The sequence below is a fragment of the Odocoileus virginianus genome, chromosome 19 (assembly GCF_023699985.2).
Source record: "Odocoileus virginianus isolate 20LAN1187 ecotype Illinois chromosome 19, Ovbor_1.2, whole genome shotgun sequence".
Lineage (NCBI taxonomy): Eukaryota > Metazoa > Chordata > Mammalia > Artiodactyla > Cervidae > Odocoileus > Odocoileus virginianus.
In genome coordinates, this window is record NC_069692.1 from 50789293 (window position 1) to 50813025 (window position 23733).

General features: G+C 36.5%; 1 protein-coding gene across 3 annotated transcripts in view; it reads right to left on the reverse strand.

Annotated features, from left to right (window-relative positions):
• The window catches only part of ADGRB3 (adhesion G protein-coupled receptor B3), an 856417-nt gene that overhangs the window by 828364 nt on the left and 4320 nt on the right, over positions 1–23733 (reverse strand). The window lies entirely within an intron of this gene.

A 23733-nucleotide genomic window follows, 5' to 3' on the forward strand; every position in this document is an offset into this window, starting at 1 on the left:
GTTGTTACTTTTTATAACAAATTAATAACACATTCTTTTCCTTGAAATACCTTTATAGCCTGAAAAATAATAAGCACTTACAAATATCACAATATGTTACTTTCTGGGGCCCCTGTCCAAAAGAGAAACAGCTATTCTTCCCAAGAGGATTGTGACAGGCACAGGTATCCACCAAAAATTGTAACAAGTAAAGATATATTTGGTCACTTCTCTACCACAGAGGAACAGTCATAGATACACAGAATCTTTAAAGCAGGAAGTGACCTCCAAAATACAGGTCTAAGAGTCAAAGCCTCTATTTGGGCAGTGGTCACACACCTAACATAAACTTATAAAGCAGCTGTAGGTAAGCTGTTGAGTCTGAAAAGAACCGTGACTCCATGCCCTGATGAAGGCATTTAAATTAAAAAATGCTTTGAACACTGTGCTAAAACATCAAAACGTTTCTCCAGGCAGATTCAGGTCTGCTAGTCTATAACTCCAGAACTCATCTATGAGACATGCCAATAATGAAGATCATGAGACTCACAGAAGTGTCTCATTTAAGGTGAGAATAAATAAAGCCTGTGAATATATTCTAACTGGTATACATATATCAATAAAGATAATTATCAATGATATTAAGTCTTAGAATACATCTATTCATCTGTTGATGTTAGATAAACTTTCAAGACATATTGAACCATTAAACTTGGGAATACAGAAATTAGACACTAATATATTGATGCTTCTGTGATATAAATTTACATCAGTATGGCTGCAGCTTATAACAATATCAAATTTTACTTTATGTAATACACTTCATGTATCCATTGACATTAACTGCCACTTAAAGATGAACCATTGGAATTATCAAGTATTACATTCAAAATATTTACAGTTACTTATTCAAATCAATTCAGAATTTAAAGTGAATTCAAACAAAACAGACATATGATATTAGCCCCCAAAAGTTCCAACCATCATCATAATGATGGTGATGATGGTGACAGCTAAACATTATTGTGCAATTATTAGAGTACGTGTGTGCTTGGTCACATCTGACTCTTTGTGACCCCGTGGACTACAGCCCAACAGGCTTCTCTGTCCATGGGATTCTCTAGGCAAGAATACTGGAGTCTGTAGCCATTCCCTTCGCCAGGGGATCTTCCAGACCCAGGGATCAAACCTACGTCTCCTGCATTAGCAGGTAGATTCTTTACCACTGAGCCACCTGGGAAACCCATTATAGCATATGGTTCCTGGCTAAGCCTCAATGCAGCTTTGAGTTACAGCTACTGTTATTTCCCCTCCCCGCCCCCCCAGAGGTATACAAGTTGTACTAACATATTATAATTTTAATTTGGGGAAAATTGTTCTGAGAAAAATATTTTGGACTACAGTTAAAGGCTGCAAGAGAGCTGCATTTTTCCAAACCTTTGCTCAATCCTTGAAACCCAATGAGCACAATGAAACATATATACAGGGCAAGACTGACTCCATTTTCATCAAAGAAAAGAAATCACCATAAGCCCCAAACACCAGCCACAGAGAACCTACAAATAACATGAAGTGGGGAGTGTAGATACAGAGTGACACTTCACTCCTCACCTTCCAGCAGGTCACAGAGTTCCCTAGAGGGTCCTGGCCGAGACAGAGGGCTGAGCTGATGCCTGGTGAAAGTAAAAGAGGTGAGATCCTATGATTTAAATGATCTAATCTGATCCACACACTAGGCATCTGAACACAAAAAAATGACAGACAGACCCTCAACCAACCATTGAAAAGGAGTTAAATAAAATTACTAAGAATGTGTAAGACTGAATTCTGATGCTGCTCCAATAACTCACTTGCAACCACACTCTCTCCACCCCCAAAACTCAATCACTAGTCCCCTTCCCATGAAACTTTTCAGCAAGTATCTGGGGGCAGTGAAGTGTGGAGCAGTGAAGATGGACTGCCCTGGTGCAGACCAGCATTCTGCCTGATGAGTCCTACATTAATTGTTACACACAACCAATGGTCCTCAACTTTCTCATCTGGGTCAGAGCAGCATGAAGACACTAGGAGGACAAGATATATTATTCTAAACACCGAACACATCTTGAATATTTTCATACTGCTAAAAAAATACAGTTTTGAGAATGATGGTCCATCAGCTTTATGAACTGATGATATTGTAAAATATAAAAAATGTAATTAAGATTATTCTATTTTTCAAATGTAGAACACACTAGGGGAATTAAAATAAATTAGGGCAAATGAGAACACTGATCATTAACAAAATGACAAATATCACTCAGCATATTTTGCTCCATTTACAAATAATCCTTTTATCCCATGAATGGAATTTCTATGTTCAAATTCTGCTGACAGGGTGATTTTCCTATTGACTCTCATGCTTTTAGTGAAAATTAAATTCCACAGAAACTGCCACAGTGCAGATGTTTTAGTTGGGTTACTTGTAATTTATAGATAATGTAAGTCTAAAGATCACAATCTGTGGTATGCTAAAATGCAATACTTGAATCATTTGGCTTTCACTTAATACTGAAGTTTCTAAATGAAGAAGGCACAGTGGAAGGCCAAGGACTCAGTTCAGCTCTTTGTATTTAATTCTGGTTGAAATCAAGGCAACGAGCTCATTGATAGCTGGAAATTTCTATTTTAAAATTATTTCTATTCAAAAGCCTTTAACAACTTCCAAAGAAAGAAGGAAAACATTTCAAGCAGGCAACACTGAATCCTATCTTCTTTAAAGGCAAAATGTGTCTTCCAAAGTAACTCTCAGTTCTTATAAAGCACTATAGGCAGAACACATACAGACATTAATGGCAGATTTTAGCAAATGTAGGCAATTTAACGAACATAAACAGTAGCTGCATAGGTTTGGCCGGATAATTTAATTCTATCAACCTCAAATTGAAAACTCCAAAAATATACAGATTTCTTCAAATATGAAAGTGTGATATATGTTTATAATTTACTGTGCAAATTTTTGGTAAATCAAACTTTTAATTTCTAAAAAGAAAAAAAATGTAACTCCAAAATCAAGAACTACTTTCAACAGCTTTTCAAAATACAATTGATGGGGAAATGGTAGAGTTCTATGTATAAATTATGTAATGAACACAAACTATATTGTATAAAAAACACCATTAAAATTATTTCTTAGAATCTAAATAGTATAATTGATATTTATGAAGCTCCAAAAACTTGGAATAACAGAGGTAAATTAAAAGAGATATAAATTGTTTAAATTTTTTCTTATCTATTTTAGTTTTTATTATTTTGAATAAATTAAATGAAAACTGATAAAATGAACATAATAAAACTTTCTTGTTTATTTGACAAACAGGATTTTATCACATGTGGAAAGAAACTTATAACATCTTCTTTCATGACATAAATAACACCAATTCTTAGAATCTCAGGTATTAACTTTTATCTCTTTACATTTTCCCCTTAAAGTGACTAGTAGATCTAAAATAGTGATTTTTTTACTTTATGAAATAGTGCTAATAAAGAAGGGCAACAAGCACTATTTTCATGATTCCCTTGAAATAAAATTAATGTATATGCATAAGATACTTTTAACAAAACTAAAAATGATATTTTTATATATGATACATTATAGTATAAACTTTCTTATAGAAAGTTGGATTTTATATACTAACATTATTTGAACAGTACTTTTGCAATTTCTATATAGAGTCACAAGAATAAAACCTTTAACTTAATTCAATGACCCTTAAACAAGTGCTCAGGGCTGGTGCACTGGGAAGACCCAGAGGGATGGGATGGGGAGGGAGGTGGGAGGGGGGATTGGGATGGGGAACACATGTAAATCCATGGCTGATTCATGTCAATGTATGGCAAAAAACACTACAATATTGTAAAGTAATTAGCCTTCAACTAATAAAAATAAATGAAAAAAAATGAAGATAATGTTGTAAATCAACTATACTTTAATAAAAAATAAATTTAAAAAAAAGAAATACTGAAGTTTTGATTTGCATTTCTCTAACAATTAGTGATGCTGAGCATCTTTTCATGTGCCTATTGGCCATCTGAATATTTTCTTTGGAGAATTGTCTGTTAAGGTCTTCTGCCCAGTTGTATGGCAGAAACCCATGCAACATTTTAAAGCAATTTTCCACCAATTAAAAAATAAATTTAAAGAAATAATGACAGAAGAAATATATTTTGACTATTCTTGGCTCTTTTTGCCTTGCATAGCACCATTTTGATTTTAAACATTAGATTTTTAAATGCTTTGGGATAAAACAATTTCTGAAATGAATGTTCTATGATAACAACTTCAAAATCCTCACCAAAAATTCTTTTTACCTATGCCTTAGCATCATGTTTTTACCTCTCACCACTTTGCTACTCTTGAAGACTTCCACTGATCTTGCCCTAGACTCTAGACTTGACCTTGGTTCTCTAAGTTACTGCCAATTTTGATAATATGAAATAAATTATTCTTTAGAAAATTAACTTAGAGTACTTTCTCCAGTTATTTACTGTTTTCACCAAAATTATTAAGCATAAATTACATGCAAAGAACCATTCTAAGCTTCTTAGATTAACTGATTAATTGATTTATGTGGTAAATCCCATAGCTATTAAGTGACTGAACTATAATATGAAAGTCTATTTGCTTTTTCACAGAACAAGGCCAATTTAATTTTCTGCCAAAACCACAGACTCATCATTTTTGAACCATACTGTGACTGAACTTGAACCAGCTCCCCTTTGCAAATTATGAACCTGTCCCAGTGCCACAACCATCAGAACTCAAGCCTTTTCTTTCCCTCTGGTACTTTACTGGAAAGATGTATCAACTCATGCCATTTTAAATCTCTCAAACTGATCGTACAGTCTTCACCAGTTTTTTGTTTTTTGCTTCTGATTCATCTTTGTCTCGGGGCTTTCCTCGAGGCTCAGACAGTGAAGACTCTGCCTGTAATGCAGGACACCCAGGTTCGATCCCTGGGGTCAGGAAGATCCCCTGGAGAAGGAAATGGCAACCCACTCCACTCCAGGCATGCAGGACCCAAGCTCCCCACCCAGGGACTGAACCTGTGCCCCCCGCAGTGGAAGCACAATTTTAACCACTGGACCTCCAGGAAAATTCCCAGACAAAGACCATATTGATCTTTTCTTTCTGACCTCCTACTGTGTTTGCTTCTTCTCAATAGTGGCAAAAATCTTAAGTACTTACAGTACTGTTCTCATCTGTGATATATTAAGTGTAGTCCTTACTTCTATTGCACGTCTCTGATTTCAAGGCCAAGAACATGATATATGCTATAAACACCTGTTTACCCTTATCAATGCATTTGAGACCTTACCTAGAGACACTTCTTAGAAAGTTTCAAAACAGATATTTTGTACAGAAGAAAATTCAACTCAGCAGACCACCTTGAGATATTATGTATATGCCAATAATTACGAACTTGTAAATTATGATATACAAACTACATATAATCTTATTTTTTAAAAATTGTCTTAGGGAAGGAAACTCTGAGGATCTTTTCCCTTTTTAGAGCAAATCCCTATAGCAAAAGGAAGCAAGAATTAATAGTAGTTAATCCTTCCTAGTGTTTGTGAGTGCACGGGAGATCAGTGTAAAAGACGGTCACTGCTGTGTTAACTCTCATTACTCCAGCTGTTAACCAGATGCTCAAAACAAGCAAATTGCCCTGAAATGTTTTTCTAAATTCTTTTTCTTATCTGCTAAATTATGCAAATGCTAGAATATTTTTAATTATGCACCTAAAGTCCTGCCGCAAAATTTGCATGATATAAGAATTCAGAAGTAATTTAAATATATTTTTTAAAATAATGAAGTATAAAAATAATTAGTATTGGAGCTGCCAGGATATAAGATATATTAATGTTGTAATAAGACTGTAATATAAAATTCAGTAAGAAACACAGAATAAAGAGTTATGGGGAAATGTGTTTTCCTAGCACATACAAATGTGGAAGAAACTCAAGGAAATAGAAATGGTAAAAGGTAAATGAAGAGAAAATGGAAATCAACCTTAAATCTTCTGATGTGTCTGAACTTTTCAGAGAATTATTTTTCAGTTATCTTTTCCTTTTTGTTTTGTGATTGACATTTTCCTACATAAACTCTGTGAATTCCCCTTTTTAGAATAAATGGAATAGCTGTTCTTTTTAAGAAGAAAAATAATTTTATTTTGATTACTTCCTCTCAAGAAACTCTTACATCCCCAGGACGTTGAATCACTACCATTCAGAAAGAAAAGTTAGCATCAGCTTGATTTTCAGTATTTGAATATTATCACAGCCAACAAAATTCCACAAAGAATGATTTTAGTCAGACTGGATCAGGATTTATTCTTTTTCCTAGTAGGACAGTATTCATTTTCAAGGCCCAAGCATATAAAAATCAAGAATTTCAAAAGAACATATCAAAATTAATTTCTCTGAGCAAGGAATTGAACTTTTCACCTTTGTTTCTTTTTATAAATATTCTGTATTTTCTAGTATTAGAGACGTTTAATCTAACTATAACCTATTTTTGTCTAATATAAATGACATCTTCCCAACTTAAAATCATTAACTATACAAGAAAAGATAATTGTCATTCTAATTTTATTTTGATCTTCTACGATCATAATTACAGAAAAGATTAAGCACCCCATTGTGTTAATATGGTACTAAGTAAAGTTCAAGGTAATTAAGCTGTAGTTTTTACCAACCATACACTTGAAACCTAAGAAATTCATACTTTATAGAAAACTATTAAAACAGACTATACTTAAATCTAAATGAACATTTTTTATTGTTGTTCACTCCCTCATCGTGTCTGACTCTTTGCAACCCCATGGACTGCAGCCCACCAGGTTTCCCTGTGGGGAAGCCTTTACTATTCCGAGCTTGCTCAACCTCATGTTCACTGAGTCGATGATTGCAAATATAAACATTCAAAGTTGTATATTTATGAGGAGAAAGGATTTCATAAGCATTGGATGTCTCAGAGCAAGTCAAAATCAATACTCCTATTTTCATCACTTGAGGTTTCCTGAGAGAGTTGAAATTGAAGGGTTCTGTGAATAATGGACTCGGCTGGAGAAGAAAACTCCTTTACCAGGGAGTCTGACACAGGCAATAGCTTGGGAAAGACTGAGGGCTAGCAGCATTAGCAGATCAGAGGCTGCCCAAACAGAAGGAAATGCACTTTGGAGGAATTAAAATAAAATGTTATACTCTTTAAAGCATCCTATAATTCAAGGATTGTAAGAGTTAAGCACCTTTGCAATTATTCAAAATGTTAGATTTTATTCATCTGCACAGAGTGAAGGTATATTGTAAGGATTAAAAGAGGGATTATTTCAGCTCTTCCCCTTCTCAGTGTGATCCTGGCAGGTCACTCAGTCAGCCCTGCTGTGTCCCAGACACCTCATCTGGAAACTGGAGGCAGTAATAACAATACACATCTCACAGGAGTCTTAGAACCCTGAAAGAGTTGAGATCCAAAATTATACTGGACACACAGTTAAGTATTCATTAACACTATAATTAGCAAACAAACAAATAGATTTTAAAAATTTACAAAAAAACAAATTTAAAAATTATATAAACTTGGTGGACTGTTTTGTTCCATTTGGATTCTCTTCAAAATAATCCATTATGCACGGTACCTCTCTATTAATAGATTTCTAAAGTATACACCCCCTACTGAAGTCAGGCTAACTGAAAAATTTACAACATTTAGCAGTTAGATTGTACAATGCCAGGTGTAGGAAGCTGTAAGTCAAAATAAATACTTAAGGTTAAACCTGTATTAAGGTTCACTTAAAAAATCTGAATATAGTTTTACTGATTCAGTTTGCTATACTTGTTCAAAAGACCAAAACTGAATGTTTTTAAAAACTGTTTACCAAGTATTAGGTCTGCCCAAACTCTTAACAAGTTGATAAATTATTTTAAGTCAGCATTTTACCTAGTAAATTTGATGCGTAATCCCATCAGAACAACTGCATGTCTGGCTACCAGATCCCATTTGACCTTGGAAATATTCCCAGCTGTGACCTAGAGAAAACAGATTCCAAACTGTTGTCTTTTCAGGATGGATATAAAAATACTTCATGAAATTACGAAGCTCTCTCCACATGTTTCTTTCCATATTTTACTCTGTTTCAAAATCCACCTTGATGCAAAATTAATCTGTATTCCTCAAAGATTAATACATTTAATTTTAATTACTTAATATGGCATAGAAATCTTTGCTTATTTACACGTAGCCTTTGTCTCCTTGAGAAAATAAGTATTCTGTAAAATAACAATTTCTCCCACAGTATTTCTGGCACTGGGGATAAGGTTTTGGGCAAGCATTCATCTACTCATTCTCCTCCAATGCTAACTTGACTTTTCTAAGACACAAAAGGGAAGAAAGGACGTGTTTATTTTCAGACTGTTTCTTTGACCAACATGGAGTGGAAGGCTTATTATCAAGTGATTCACTGTACTTCTGATTTTCATCTACAGAAGAGGAAAGCTAGACATGAACACAATTGAAGTCATACTTTAACTTACAATGGGCAGATGAAAACTTAAAGCTTGCCATTACTTAAAAACCAGCATTAAGAGAACTGACCACTTCTGCATTTTTCATGCATTTATCTTAACAGTGTTTTTTTTTTTTCCCTCTGTACAGAATACATTTTTTAAAAAAGAAATGGCAGAGAGATGATCTCTCTTTCACAGACACAGAAAATGTGATTTACAAATATGAAGCAAATTGCCAAAGGTCACCAAGAGGGCGGAAAGCAGGGCTGGGAATCAAACTAAAAGGTTTGAATGTGCAGCTCAAATTGTCACTGCTTCCACTGACATTGAAAAGAAAAAGAAGATCCAAGGGAACAGTGTTTTCCCAAGGACAAATCAGTCTTGTCCGCAAATAAGTCCAACAATCCATCCAACCATCTATGATATTTATTATTGCAGGACAGGACCGTTATTTCACATGCACATATGCCAATGAACTAATGAATTTAATCAAATTTACAAGTTAATACCATAAATAACAATAACATTTTTGGATGCCACTGTTCATTTTCTTAATGGCTTTCATATATAGTACAGTTTTATTTGCCACAGAATCCTATGAGTTTCAGTCATCCAATTTTAGTTTTTGTAACTGAGTAAACTGGAGCTCAGACTGACTTGCCTCAAGTTACGGCAAGTCTCATCCAGAAGGCAGTTATTCAGTCTTCTAAGCGCTCTTCTAAATACAAAGGATTCTAGAGAGTTAAAAATATTATTATCTAATGCCACATTGCTAATTCTCTTGTTTATAAAGGCAAAAGTAAAAGTTTCAGAAAACCGAAAGTAAAAAGGTATGATCTTCTGAAAAATATAGTATGGATTTATATTTTATCGATATTTTCTTACAGTAAGCCTTAGAATAAATGTTAAGGAGCAGGCAGCAAGCAAGGTATTTTTCTAGGAGATCTGACTTTGCTCAGAAGAAAAAAGGGATTCATTGCAGGCCAGGAGGTAATTACAGGTTGCTTCATCTTTAACACGCATGCCAATCGTGGGAAAGAAATCAGAATACAGATTCTAACTTGACTTAACCAATAAAATGGGAATTCATTTAAACCATAATGTTATGAGGAAAGGACTCACCCAAGATACAAAAATATTTTCGGGAAAATACTCAGAAGATGAAGCTGCTTACGCAGACAAAATACAGTCCACAATGCTTTTTGATTCTGATTTAGAGTGGACACGGGTCTTTGAGAGAAAATCATCTGGAGGCAATCACCATTTGTCAAACAATCTGTGAATATCACTGGCTAGTCTGTTTTAAGAAGAAAATGATGATGGGGAACCGAGTGATTCACTTCTGAAATGAGGAAGAAAGGAGAAGAGATATGGCAGCTTAACTCAGACTACTTTTCTCAGGAACCTGAAGATTCAGAGGGAAGAAAGGATTAAAGATACAGTACGCTTTTCCAGACTGAATGACCCAGAAGACATTTTAGTTTCTTGGAGGTCAATTAAATAAATTTCTTTTTATTACAAATCAAAGTTTTATTTGTTGCACTAAAGAAAAAGCTTATGCACATTTTCTAAAGGGTTCCAAAACCATCCAATCAATGAAAGTTCATATTTTTGAGCCTCTATTAAACAGTCCAGGAATCATGTTAATTTTTTATGTTAATCATCTCAATCTCTCAGTAATCTCACAATGACAAAGAAACTGAGGTTTAGAGAAATATGTAATATTCTCCATTAGAAGTTGAGAAAATGAGATTTGAACCCAGTAAGTCTGACTCTTAAATCACTATGAAATGTTGACTTGAAGCAATTTTTGTGTGGGATCTAATATGGAACAAGTTCCAAAGGAAGAAAATAATCAATGATTAAACAGAATTTGAAAGTGTTAATTTGTTATGGCATGATACATGTGAATTTCCCAGAAATGGAAAAGTGTACACTTTTATGAATTGACATTTGTTTTCAACTTTTAGAAACCTGCTTGGCAAATGATTTTTACTCTTAAATCCTAAGTAAAAAAAATTTAATTTCTGATAATTATGAAGATCCACAGAATACTGATCTGAATGTATTTATTAAAAAGGCTCCAAGTGAATTTTCAAAATATCAACTTAAATGTTAAAGCTTACCTTGCAAAATGAATCTTTATTCTTTGCCATTCCTGTGATCTTCTCAATAGTGACACTAGTTAGATTTATATCTAGTAAATATTTAGTTAGTAAACGCAGTTTAGCAGGGAATATATCCTCAAGCTATTGAAAAAATGTTCACCTTTTAAAATCACATTGCATATAGTACCTGTGAGTCTTAAATGCCACAGATTCATGCATAAGTGACTGTGTATGTGCGTGTGTCCCACAGATCAGTTATAAAACACATGGGAAGGGAAAAAAATTGATAATTCACTGCATACTTAAATTTTATTCAGAACACAAAATAAAATGAAAAAAAAAAGAGAATATATTTGTGTTCTTTTTTTTTAACTTCTCAGCTGCTAAGTGTTCTGTATACCCCCATCAGAGTCCTGGAATGTGTCTCTTATAAGTTACGAGCATATTATAATGAGAACTTGAGGACAGGAGAGTCAGGGAAATAATGCAAGGCTCAGGACAGTATAGTAAGATTTTCCCAAGTACACCCAGTATCCCCTCCTTCGAAGTAGCATTCAGAGGCACGTTTAAAGCTCCCAGCAGCCCACTGCTCCCTCCCACCTCTCCTGGAAGGGAAGAACGCCTCTCAATGTGGCAAAAGCCCACCTACTCACAGGGGAGGTTAATTACTGCTACATAATTAACCTCACCAGAAAACGGTTAAGATTAATGAGGCAGTGCTTACTAAGTGTTTATAAGCTCCCCTTGAACGACCATAGAAATATTTGTTTACCACAAACACCTACATGTATAACAGACTCTGCGAAGTGCCGCAGTACAGGATCTGGGGGAACACGTATATATCGGGGTCTATGTAAGCGGAGGAGAAGTGCCCAACCAGAAAGACAGGAAGGGGGAAAGAGGGGAAGGAAGAATGAAGATAAGGAAGGCAGGGTGAAGGGCCAGGAATGGGCCAGGTTTTCACCCGTCAGTAGGAACCACCAGACCACAAGGAATGTCTCCTGCTCAGTTCTTTGACAATCATGACTCAGCAAAAGACCACAAACGCTCTCTAATCTGGGTGAGTTTGAACATGTATAAAAATCCAATCGCTTTTAAGTGTATGTCAAAAGAACGGTCTCTTGTTATCTAAACATACAAGAGTGAGTGAAGTCACTCAGTCGTGTCCGACTCTTTGCGACCCCATGGACTGTAGCCTACCAGGCTCCTCCATCCATGGGATTTTCCAGTCAAGAGTACTGGAGTGGGGTGCCACCGCCTTCTCCAGGGGATCTTCCTGACCCAGGGATCGAACCCGGGTCTCCCGCATTGTATGCAGACGCTTCACTGTCTGAGCCACCAGGAAAGTCCAAACATGCGATAACTAGTTAATTTACTAGTAATTTTAATTAGGCTAGAACAATTAAATATTGATAACTAATACCTAAAATGAGGTCCAGAGTGTTGTTAACAATACACTGAAATTCGGCTATCCCAGAGTACACTGTAGAATATTCAGGTAGGCGAGATCCTCCCCACAAAATATCACAGACCTCTCTGGCCACCACATCTTCACAGCTGAATTACACAACAGATCACCAGAGTCACCTGTTAAAACTATCAGTTAATGCCACTGTGCCCCAACCCTCCCCAACTGGACATCTGTCATCAGCTAGAATATGCTAGGTTAGGCTGCAGTAACAAAGACAAATCCAAATCCAAAGTGTCTCGAAACAGAAAAACAACTTCCTGGCTCAGCTTCAGGACCATCACAGATCAGCAGGCCACGGCAAGGGGCTCCTCTCAGCTCACACATTTAAGTACACAGGCTGCCAGGGTCGGCCCTTCTCTCTGGCACAGGTCCCCCTGCCAGAGGCAAAGAGACCACTCTGGCGATCTTACTCCAGCAATGAAATGACCGAACTCAGAAGGAAGGAGTGACACTTCCGCTCGCCACTCATTGGCCAGAGCCGGTCACATGACCCCACAGGCACAGCTGGTCCAGAAAACAGTCCCCACGCATGCCCACAGAGGGGGAAGGCTGACACTGCTGCTGCTGATGCTAAGTCGCATCAGTCCTGTCCGACTCTCTGTGACGCCATAGACGGTAGCCCACCAGGCTCCTCCGTCCCTGGGATTCTCCAGGCAAGAACACTGGAGTGGGTTGCCATTTCCTTCTCCAATGCACAAAAGTGAAAAGTGAAAGTGAAGCCACTCAGTCATGTCCGACTCTTTGCGACTGGTGGACTGCAGCCCACCAGGCTCCTCCGTCCATGGGATTTCCCAGGCAAGAGTACTGGAGTGGGTTTCCATTGCCTTCTCCAGCTGACGCTACTGGAAGAGCATAGTAACACCCCAGTGTCCACTCACGTCTATGGAATGGATGCTAACATGGTTTTGGTGGTTGTTTTAATAACCTGTTCTGTTGCAGATATCCATTATATGTGAACAAAGGAGCTCAAAAAAATTTTATGCCCTAATAACTTTAGTTTATTCCAAGAAGTTTGATAGTCTGCAGCTGAATGGTTTGGGGAGTAACTAAACAATCAGGAAGAGAATCAGAATGAGTAACACCCAAAAACAGTACATTTATAAAGATTTAACATTAGGGCTTCTAATTATTCATCAACTAAAGATCCAAAAGGATTCCAATACAATATTCATATTTATCTGGGTAACCTTTAGTCTATGAGCAAGAGGTATGATTGCAATAAGTGAATTTGCATGTTTGGAAACCTCAGGTGGAAGAGGCTCGGAATCCAGATAATGAGACAGAAAGATGGAGAATTCAGGTACTGGTCCCAAAATGTGACATGCAGCCCCAGGACAAACTGACCAGAGAGATCCCAAGGAAAGTGTTCACAGGACAGGCAGGAGGCATGGGTCATGAGAGATCTCTTACTCCACAAGTGTGACAAAAAGCAGAATGGGGGTGTCTCACCTCTGGAGGTGCATTAGGCAAGCCCTGGGCTTCCTGCTCACTTCACCAAAGAAATTCTATTTTTAATAAACTTTTTTATATATTGACTTTTTATTTAGAAAAAAAATTTCCATTGCCAAGGGGGAAAAAAGCTGCATTAATTCATATCCTATACATACTTACTTCTTTTGCATTAATCAGTTCTTGCTACTTAATGGATTAACTTCTATCAGCCATATTGCTGTGGTTTCTCTCCCCCTCAGGATGCAGAGACCAGTAGCAAGTACATGTAATATTTATTACTGCCTAGAATTCACTTATGCCCTTTATCACCAACTGGACACCAAAATATGGTCATAAGAAAATTCCAGGAAAACCACTAGACAGAAGAAAACCATACATTTTAAAGAGAACAGACTGTTAATATATTACAAGCTAAGGAAGGCAATTAAAATGCTCTCAGTGGTACAAATGGAACCAACAACCGTGCTTCATGGCCATTTACTTCATTGTAGTTGGAAGTAAAACCGATTGAAAAAGCTGCATTTGGTTAATATCTCAGGCACCACTTAAAAATATACATAGTTTGCCCTCTAAGTTACAAAAACCAAGGCCAGCCAAAGAGAGCCGACCACAGGCTGACATTTCTGTAGAGGAAGATGACCTCTCTGGGAAGCCAAAATAAACTGAAATTTCTCAGCCCACAATGCAGAAGCAGGTCATTGAAAATTCGCCAGATTTATGTGGAAAGATTATATAAAGTAAACAGATTTCTATCTTCTCAAGGTGCCCTCTTTTCCACATTACAATTAGTATGAGGAGCTAACATTAGAAAAAATATTTCCAAAAGCATTCACTGTATAATAAATATTTGTTATGTATTACCTATTCAGAAAAATCATAAAGCTGTATATCAACAGAAGGTCAGAAAAAAATAAAGGTTAGCCCATTTGTTTCTTTGGAAGTTATTTTCCTTTTTCCTTCTCAGGACTCTTCTGTGATGTGAAATGCAACCTAAACACAGAAAAAGAGTTAAAAACTGCAATCTTCTTAATAAAATTATAAGGATAAACTTAGCTGCCTTGGTTCCTTTTTGCAAAGAAATGAAAGAAAAAAATTAAAGCTCTGTGTTAGTCTTGTTTTGTTTTTGTGTTTACATGGAGTAGAAAATGGCAACCCACTCCAGTATTCCTGCTTGGAAAATTCCATGGACAGAAGAGCCTGGCAGGCTATAGTCCATGGAATCACCAAGAGTTGGACACAACTGAGCATACACACTTGAGATGTATAATGAAATCAACAGGCAAAAGGACACTTAACATTAGCAACTGAGATTCTGTTTTCATTTTATACTTCCACTGTTATAATGATGTAGTAAAATGAAAACTAAATATTAACCTGCCAGCATTTTTTACATTTTATATGTGACCCTTGAAATTACCAACTCACAAAACTTTCCTTGAATATCCAGGCCAGTTCAAATGTTTTGTGGCCACATCATCACTGAAAAATTGTATACAAATGTACACGTTATGTGATTTGGAAACAAGCTAAGTGGTCAACAAGTCAGTGTGTACATATACAAAGACTACTGGAGGAGTTTCTAAACTCAATGGAGTTAGGAAGATGAACATATACTGATCCTGAGTTAAGATCAAGTGTAAAATAAACCATGTCAACTGAGCTTCTTAAGAAATGGCCAATTGGTTTTCACTTTGATTAGCTCAACTCTTTCAAGTGAAGTGAAAGTTGCTCAGTCGTGTCCGACTCTTTGCGACCCCATGGACTATAGCTCTGCAGGCTCTTCTGTCCCTGGAATTCTCCAGGCAGGAAACTGCAGGGGGCTGCCATTCCCCTCTCCAGGGGATCCTCTCGAACCAGGGACAAACCCGGGTCTCCTGCATTGCAGGTGGATTCCTTCCTATCTGAGCCACCAGGGAAGCCTAGCTCAATCCTTTCAATCAGTAGGGCTAGCCAACCTGAAACTCTGCAAATGGCTAATTATTACAGAAGACTGTTAGTACATTAAAAGGAACAATTTCAGACCAATCTCAATGTAATTAGTTAACAAAATTACATACTCCTGTACCAGTAAATATCCCAGTAAGAAACAGATGATGTCTTCGAGTAAAGTAATTTGAGAAGAAAGTAAGGCATGGCTAAAGCTTGGAGAAACCAGGGAGACAGAGTACAGTCCTAGGGTGACCATCAGGGCGTGGGCCTCAGGAGTGAGAGAAGAGGGGGGTTTCCAGAGAATCCATGGAAGCCCATCCACAGGAGCTGTGACCTTCAAAACAGGAGTGGGTTCTGATCTGTTTCCCACCTGTAATAGCATTTCTCAATGTGCAAGGGGATAACTAAAAAATAGAACATGCTATTTCTTTAAAACAGAGATTGCCCTAGAGAATGATAATAAAATGAAAATCCAAGACAGACCTTGGTAAATCATCTTTCTAAATCTAGACAGGCTCTGCACTTGAAACACACTGCTCTTTAAACTTAATGTGCTTAGACTGAAAATCAATAGTTTGTTTTTTTTTTAAACTTACATTATATTTGTTTGAATATATACCAAATAGGACAAAAAAAAAAACTAATGAATGAAATTTCTGATTTGTAAAGACTAGTCTATATTCAGTAGTAGAGCAATATACTCTGATTATTGTTCTGGCTGGATACCAGGTAATTTTTTTTTTTTTTAAGGATTAGATCTATCCAACCATCCTAAATGACTGTGTTTCTTTTACATTATAGAAATGGAATTAAATATAAACTCCAATAACACTTATGTTCAGTTGAAATAATGTTCCCATGATACATCTGCAGATTGGAATTCCTTTAGTCAGGTGAGATTTGGACGAGATGATGCCGAGAGGCCCTTATGAATCTGAGAATTTGTGATTTAGATTCAGGTGTTCCAGAAACAGAGAGAAACTCATAGTCTAAAATTCCATGGTTTTTCATTTGGACCAGTCTGCAGTAAAATGATGAAAAAGGAAAGCCATGGTCTTTAAGGTATAATCGGCCCATGCTGATGGAGCGAATAATAGGTGCCTCACACAGCTGCTGCTCAAGGAGCGCAATCTGTGCCACAGACCTCTGTGAACTGGAAAGCACTTTCTCAATGTCGGGATTCCTTACATTCTTTTAATTTATAAGATGTTTAACAAAACACTCCATATCTTTATTTTCTTAAAAGTCATACGCAGATGAAGTTTTCTCTTTAAAAATAGTTATTAGAGAACAAATTACCTTTATTTATATATGCACAGTAGATATTAATTTTTAATAAATTTTAATCAAAACTTTAAAAATTATTTTTAAATGGAAGAACACCAGTAGAAATGTCATGAAATTGATATTCTATACCACTGACCCAGGAAAGCAAATATTTCTGTGTGCCATTGATATTATTTTAACATATTCATTGCTAAAAAAGTAATTTACCAAGGTAGACTCTGGTTGAGTCCACAATTGTTTTAATGTTTTTGATTATATCTAAGTGCATGTAAACTGCATCCTCAATACTGTAATCTGGTTCCATCAGTGTTTCAATGTCTTTTCCATGCACATATGTGCTGTTTTCCCAAACAACTCTCAGTCTTTAAAGAATCTTGTTATCTAGCAGTAATTTGAGAATATAATATCCAAGATTAGGTTAGCAGATAAATTATTTCACTTAATATGGGAGAAACTAAACAGTAACCATTTTGCCTTCATATTTTATAATACGCTTTAAGCATATGGGATGTGTCATAAGGGGAAAATGCATATCAGCAAACATGTCCAATTTCAGAAACGATTCCTATTCAGGGAATTATTTTTGAGAGAAATAGCTCTACACTAATGTATTTACTATGCATTTGTTACTTATGGCACTTTCTTGCAAACTAGAAACATATTACTTTATTAAGAATATCTAATTAATAATAAGAAGAAATATATTAACCTTTAATAGATAAGTATTAGCTAGGTCATTCTCTGCATGTGAGCAAAATTCCTGAATGACAGTTGAAAGATAATTGAAAATAGACCATTTAGCGTTTAACAGAACACAGAACACTTGGCATTTTATTCAGTCTTATAGATGGCATTCTGTAATTCTACTTTAAGAAAACATCAGAATCTTCAAATGAGTTCTAACAAATTTTTAAATGTGTTTTCAATATCTGAATATGTAAGCCTTTGGAGGACTCTGAGGGCTCATTAGTCTATAACAACTAAACACAATTCAGTGAAAAAAATTCCAAAAATGTTCTACTTCTTTCCAAATGATTTAATATAGATTTAATTGTTTCAGGATAATTCCTTTTCAAAACAGAACTCAAAACATGAATTTAACTTTGCATAATGCAGCAAAGAGTAAAACATTTGGAAACCCCTTAATTTACATTTAGATTTTACAGTCTTTAAAAAGGATCAGCAATGATATCCAGAGGACAGCTTCCCAGCCCTGGGATGACTCACATTCACTGGCTTGATCTATTTGATGTATTAGTCATGCCTCCATCAACACAAAGGTATCCAGATGTGACCTTTTCCTTATATAATACAACAGTCAAGATGCTTACTAGTGACCCTTTGTTAAATGCCCCAAATTCCTAAACAAGCTCAAATAATCACATGGCAATCTACTTCACTAGTGATTATCAATCTTCTATCATTTATAGCCAAAAGATAAGAATAAAAAAGAGGTTTCATAAACTGAATGGAGGGAGGGCCTAAGGAAATTTGAGGATTAGATCAAGTGTCTTCCATATGCAATCTCATCTAACTCAGCACTTTGCCACAGTACCGTCAAGCTCAGTGAAGGACCGTCCCTTGTCAAAGATGCTATGAGGTGGCTGAGTCACTCTCAGGACTCAAGTGCGTCTCATACTAAAATACACCTTTCATTTCAGTGAAGTGACATACTTAGAAAAATTGAATACCTCTCTGATCTGTATTAGTTAATTGAATTGGTAAGAAATTTCCACAGGGCTGACAGGAACTAAAGTATTCCAAGCCATTAATTTCATTAGTTTTGGGGGATAATTTTTCTAACTACATAATGTCATATCCTGTTCCTTGTACCCTGAGGAATAAGCATTTCTAGCAACCCAAGAAGGGAAGCAGGGACACAGAACAGGCTTCTCAGGTGAAGGTGTGGATTCAAACCCCGCTCACGGTATTTCAAAAAAGTAAGAAATGTTGATTTTTTAAGAAACTATGATTTCAGATCCAGGGGCCAGATGACTTGATCTCTAACTGTAGGTAATACAGATCAAACTGACTCTAAGGAACCCTGTATTCATTAAAGTATTTAGTTTAACAAAAAAATCACTTCTATTAGGAAATGAAGTATAGGAATACATGAAGTTGGAATCTAAGTAAATGAAAGTCCCATCTCAGTTTTGAAGAAAACTGATGTGTAGCACATTTATCTGCAACTAACACTAAAATCTGCATGACACACATGTGTACAAACATTTTTCTGTTAATATTTTAATTTACTGCCTCCCCAAAAAGTTGCCATATAATGGAGTTTTCATTAATACTATATATCTGAGCCACTCCCTAAATTGGTTGACAAAATTCTAAAATGACAAAAGTAAAAATTAGGGCCTGTTACTTGGCCAGGCCTAAAATGTTAGTAGTATTCCACTATTACTATATGTATAAATCATAATCAGGAATAAGTAACAGAAGCTCTAAATGACATGCAAATATTCTTCCTCTTTCTTGGAAAGACTCTGCATATGTTTCTTTTCAAAGTGTGGAAAAAAGATTTGGAAAATGTCATTTCTGGAGAAGAACTGCTAGAGCCAGAAGAAAAAAACATAGATAGAAATGAAGAAAATTAAAAAACAGGTAAAAATTGGCAAATTTTCTTACTACTGTTATTGTAGACAGCTGTATATAGAAAGCTATATTTATCACTAATCTATTGTAATAAATACACATGGAACTAACACTACTTCTCAAATGACTCCATTCTTCTTGAGCTTTTAAAAATGTTATTAAACAATACTTTGAGACAAGGAGCTGGCTAAATAACACCTCAATTGTACTGCAAATGTTATAGACTGTATTAACCTCAATCTATTGGTATATTTCTTAAATTTTTTATTTTGTTTTGCTCATTTAACATTCACATCAATCAATCTTTATTGAAGCACTGTTTAGACTGTGCTAGACAACTGGAAGACCAAGTCTGTACACTTGAAGAACTCACAAGACTAGCAGAGGAAGACAGAAAAATAAATGGAAATTTCAATGCCATATGATAGATGCTAGAAGAGAAATACAGTGTGTGCAAAGGGCTATGGGTCCAGCCAAGGGGAAGGGCAAACTGACAAGATACCACTGACTCAGGAGATCTTTGTACATTCTGATACAGAGTGGGATCACAGCATTCACAAAGGAAGTAAGAGCCAGGAGGCTAAGGAAGCAAGGGAAAGGTGACTAAAAGAGGGATGAGGGCAAAAAGACCAAAAGTAGAAAGAAATGAAAACACTTGAAAATGAAGAGACACACAGATTGCTCTGGATCTGTGCCTACAAGTTCTCACACACACACACACACACACACACACACACACACACACACACACACAGGCTAGAGTTCATACAGGCACATGGTGAGACTTCCTTTGGGTGGTTGATTATCAAGGATTAGCAGGGGCAGAATGAAAAGACAAGGAAGTGTGTGTGTTCAGATTTCCTGGAATCTATACAGGGATCCCAACCTCCCTGCACATAAGTAGCGCCATTGATGTTAAGTGGGAAACAAAGCTTCCATTAAGGCTTATTTCGTGATTTAGACACCCTGGTATGCAATTTCTCTCTCTTAACTGTTTTAATTATTTAAGTGAAGTAGTAAGAAATAAGATCATATATCATCTTTTATACTTTAGCTACATAGTCCAGGATCATCTGTGGTAAAAGAAAGCTATAAAACATATTAAAGACCTCATGAATAAATACCAATCTCGTCCCATACTCACATTTGAAAACCAGGTAAACAATGTTATTTTAATTTTCTTTTAAAAATAGGTATATATACTGTACATAAACAGTTCTTCAATAACTGCCTGAAATAAGACACCATTATTTTCAAGACAGTCCGTTTTGCCGATTTACTAGACTTTCAAAATTTAACATAAAAATTAGGAAATGACAACTAAGTTTCTATAATCACATGGCACCCGCAAATATGTGAAATACGATCTTAAATAAGAAAATATTTAAATATACTAAAATTTCACACTTTAATGAAGCATCATTTAACAATTTACTTTTATAATATATTCAAGATAACACCTACAATTGTCAGTGTTGTCATTTCAAACAGTAACAGTCTTCTTATTGTTTTCCGGCTATGAAATTTTTAAGTACATGAATGTTTGTTAACAAACATCTTAGTAGAAGTCCCATCTCAAAACTGATATTCCATTGCTGGGAGTCCATAGTTGTCTCAAATACTAACTAAATATGATAACTCCAATGGACAGATACAAAATATTCAGTATTCAGCATACCTTTTACCATCACTATCAGCATTACATAAAAAATTCTGAAACTGTATCCACTGAGTGTAAAGACCATCCTGTCACATTTGTGCCACCTCTGTGATGTAATACACTGGAAAATACTTCTACTCAAGGCTTCTGAGTCAGTACTGATAACAGCAAATACAATGGTAGGCAAAAACTATAGAGGATGAACTTGTAAATATTCCCCTGGTGATTTACAGGGTAGTTTACTTTTCACAGAAAATAGAAATCATAAAGTAATATATAAGTGGGACTTCTAAAAATTCCATTTTAGAAGTTGAGATTACATGTTATGAAATAAAATGACATTCTGGAATTAAATTAGATATGAGTAGCACCACTGTATGTAATTATTACATAAAGCCCTCAAGCCCTGTGAATATCAATATGTGGTAGTTTATTTGAAATAGTATTAAACAATTCTTTCATAAGATTTTACATATCATTTGTATTGACTAAGATTTAATGTACTTTGCATAATTTGACTAAATTAAGCATCTGCAGATTTTCACATTCCTTTCCTACAATGTAACATGGCCTGAAAGGCCTTCTTTGAATGAAGTAAGGAGTACTATATACATATTTTATAAGAATTACTTACAAAGGCATCAGTCACAATTATGTCATCAGGAATAACTTATCCTTACCTTTCTGACTCAGAACATCTAAGCAATTCAAGAGCACAAATTTAGAAGACAGAGGATATAGGCTGTGCAATTTTACTGATACAGCACATATTCTTCCCCTATTACATAAACTTTTCCTCTTCAGCTCTATTAACACGCTAACAATTTTAAAACAATCCCTGATTTGTCTATGGAGGTATTTCTTTCTCATTTCACCAGCTAATTAGCCAAAAGAAGCATACAGTCTCCCCCAGGATTCAAACATCTAATGTCTAAAATCACTCTTAGTCATTTACCGAAACGAATGGTCATCTAGTCCAACTTCTATAAATCTCAGCCCTTTCCTGACCGACACCGCATGATCATGACTGGCAAAATCTCTAAAAATCATACTCAGTGAACACACAACTTTATTTTTGTCACTTGCTACCATTCACAAAAAAAGGATTGTATATATACCAAGATTCTTTTTCCACTGTCATCAGCAGTCAATCTGATAAAATTTTAACCACTGAAGATACAAATTTTCTCCATTTTATTAGAACAGCAATAAAACAGACAAGCAAAACCTAGATTCTGGTGTTCATTTTCTTATTAGCCAGCTTATAACATCACACTTTCCTCTTGTACTATAGCTTCTTATTCTAAGGGACACTAATCGGTTTTAAATGGTGTTAAATACCATCCCTGCAGTTGCTAGTGCTTCTCTGGGATTTTTACTAGAGAAAAGAACTCCTGTAATTTAAAACCACTTTGCTTTCTTCTTTCACAGCTGTTAGGGAAACACTGACCTGAAGAAATCTTAAAGGGTTTTCACCCCTCTCCCAGCACCATTAGTCTGAATTTATTTTCTAAGGTTTCTTTGCCCCGAGTGCCATGGTTCTTCCATAATTCCCATCCCCCAAAAGGCTTTCAGCAGAAAAATCAAGGCTTTTTGCTGGTTAAGCCGTTTTCTCTCTCTTTCCCCATCGCCCCCCACCCCCTTACAAAACCTTGGCTACTCTTAAAATTCTCCAACAACGTGTCAATTTTATGTTGGCCACAAAGACAACTTCTGTTGGGGGAGGAGAGCAAGGAGGGACTGGAGCTTGGCTGTCCCTTTCCACAGACAGGGATCTTTGTGGCAATCAGAAAACATTTCCTGCATAAAAATTCAACATGCACTCTGGGTGCAAGGTTGGGGAGCAAGAGAGGCTAGATACCAGCCGTGGCCTCAAGTGAACAGAATGCATCCCCTAACCTTCCAAAGGGGAAGGCCGTTTTCTCAAAATGTGCCAGCTTTCCAGCCTTATTAAACATAATCCACAGTCTCAGATCCTGGGGCAGCTTCCCCACTAGTCTGGGTGAAGCTATAAATCACTCCTGTACTTTCCCCTTTTCTTCCGCATTTCCGCTGCACAGCTTTCCATCTAGCTCTGCTCTGACAAGCTCAAGAGGGGACCAAGGAGACAGAACCCAAAGTCATGCTAACAGGGTACCAGGTCTTGCAGGACCTGCCCGTGTTCATTTGTAACCTCACAGTCCGCACCTCCAGCGGGCTTCTGTTGACCACAGAGCCTGCATGGGACTCCTGCGTGCAAAGCATCTTTGACACAATGCTGGGTCTCTGGGGGAGGGGCACCCTTGCCATCCCACGTGGGGAAGCAATTTGGTCCACACAGACATGCCATTGAATCTCCGTCACCTTTCAGCAGCTACACCCCAAGTTCCAACCCGGAAAGAGGTCACAGATGAGACAGTGGGCTGAAGCCGCAAGGAGGTCTACAGATCCACTCCCAGGTCTCTGTGTGTGTGTGTGTGTGGGTCTCCCATTCCCCCAGGGGCTGAAGCCTAAAAAAGCAATAAAGCATCACCTCCCCACCCGCCTCCCTCTCAAACCGACTCCACATTTTTGCACCTATTTTCCCCTCAACATCCCACTGGCATCGAAGGGCAGGTCGCTGAGCACCACCCCACCCTGCCACCTGTCTAAAACCTTGAAACGTAAGACTAGCTTGAGAGACCAGTGAGGACTACAAATCAATCCAGAGGTGACCCAGG